The sequence below is a fragment of the Triticum aestivum genome, chromosome 1A (assembly GCF_018294505.1).
Source record: "Triticum aestivum cultivar Chinese Spring chromosome 1A, IWGSC CS RefSeq v2.1, whole genome shotgun sequence".
NCBI lineage: Eukaryota > Viridiplantae > Streptophyta > Magnoliopsida > Poales > Poaceae > Triticum > Triticum aestivum.
In genome coordinates this window covers 416,868,245-416,870,225 of record NC_057794.1, presented here as the reverse complement: position 1 = coordinate 416,870,225, position 1,981 = coordinate 416,868,245, and positions in this window count along the sequence as shown.

Below are 1,981 nucleotides of genomic sequence, written 5' to 3'. Positions count from 1 at the left end.
GGGGGTGCGGCCGGCCAAGGGGAGAGGCGCGCCGGAGGAGTCCTACTCCCACCGGGAGTAGGACTCCCCCCTTTTCCTAGTTGGATTAGGACTTGGGAGGGGGGCCGGCCCCCTTTGCCCTAAACCAATTCGGTTCGGGCCTAGGGGGCGCGCCCCACACTTCCCTTGCTTCCCTCCTTTTCCACTAAGGCCCATGTAGGCCCATTAAGCCCCCGGGGGGTTCCGGTAACCCCTCGGTACTCCGGTAAAATCCCGATTTCACCCGGAACACTTCCGATATCCAAACATAGGCTTCCAATATACCAATCTTCATGTCTCGACCATTTCGAGACTCCTCGTCATGTCCGTGATCACATACGGGACTCCGAACAACCTTCGGTACATCAAAACATAAAACTCATAATATAACTGTCATCGTAGCATTAAGCGTGCGGACCGTACGGGTTCGAGAACTATGTAGACATGACCGAGACATGTCTCCGGTCAATAACCAATAGAGGAACCTGGATGCTCATATTGGCTCCTACATATCCTACGAAGATCTTTATCGGTCAGACCGCATAACAACATACGTTGTTCCCTTTGTCATCAGTATGTTACTTGCCCGAGATTCGATCGTCGGTATCTCAATACCTAGTTCAATCTCTTTACCGACAGGTCTCTTTACTCGTTCCGTAATACATCAATTGCAATTCTTGCAAGGCTTATAGTGATGTGCATTACCGAGTGGGCCCAGAGATACCTCTCCGACAATCGGAGTGACAAATCCTAATCTCGAAATACGCCAACCCAACAAGTACCTTCGGAGACACCTGTAGAGCACCTTTATAATCACCCAGTTACGTTGTGATGTTTGGTAGCACACAAAGTGTTCCTCTGGTAAATGGGAGTTGCATAATCTCATAGTCATAGGAACATGTATAAGTCATGAAGAAAGCAATAGCAACAAACTAAACGATCAAGTGCTATGCTTACGGAATGGGTCAAGTCAATCACATCATTCTCTAATGATGTGACCCCGTTAATCAAATGACAACTCATGTCTATGGCTAGGAAACTTAAACATCTTTGATTCAACGAGCTAGTCAAGTAGAGGCATACTAGTGACATACTATTTGTCTATGTATTCACACATGTATTATGTTTCCGGTTAATACAATTCTAGCATGAATAATAAACATTTATCATGATATAAGGAAATAAATAATAACTTTATTATTGCCTCTAGGGCATATTTCCTTAACCATTAAGCTAGCGTGGATACCTACAAGACGCTGAGTCGTCTGCCGGCGTGGATTTTACCCACAAGCGCCGAGTCACTTGCCGCCTGCCACCGCCAGCCTCGCTGTGCCTGCCATTAATTACATCGTTAAGCTGGCCACTGGCGTGTCCTACCTACCCTCTTATCCTTTATATACATCCCCCACATCTGACACCATTGTCACCCGAGCCCAAAAGGAGGCTGCCGCCCCCGCCGCCAGTAACCTTATCCTAAAACACAGTCGCTGCCCACGTCGTCGGCCATGTGGGGAGGAGGGCGGAGTAGCCTCATCGTCTAGCAGGCGAACGGGCTTGACCGTTTGGGTGGGGTCGCGCTGCCAGACACCGGCTGCCGTCGGGGTGGAAGCTTAGCATCGAGGGGATTCCGGTGCCGCTGGTCCTCGAGGATGACTTCGGCCAGATGCGTCCTTGGATGAGGGAGTTCCGGATGAGGATGTTGCCGGAGGAGAGCGGCGATCCCTTCTACGGTGTCAACATCATGCTCTGGCTGATGATCCTCGAGCAGGAGTTTGAACCGTCTTTGGCAGTTTGGGGGTGCCTTCCCGCCGGCGTGAAAGAAAGTCATTGCACGACACACCTTGTGGGACGATTGTCGGTGTCAAAATCGGTAAATCTCGGGTAGGGGGTCCCGATCTATGCGTCTAAGGATCGGAGGTAATAGGAGGCAGCGGACACCATGTTTACCCAGGTTCGGGCCCTC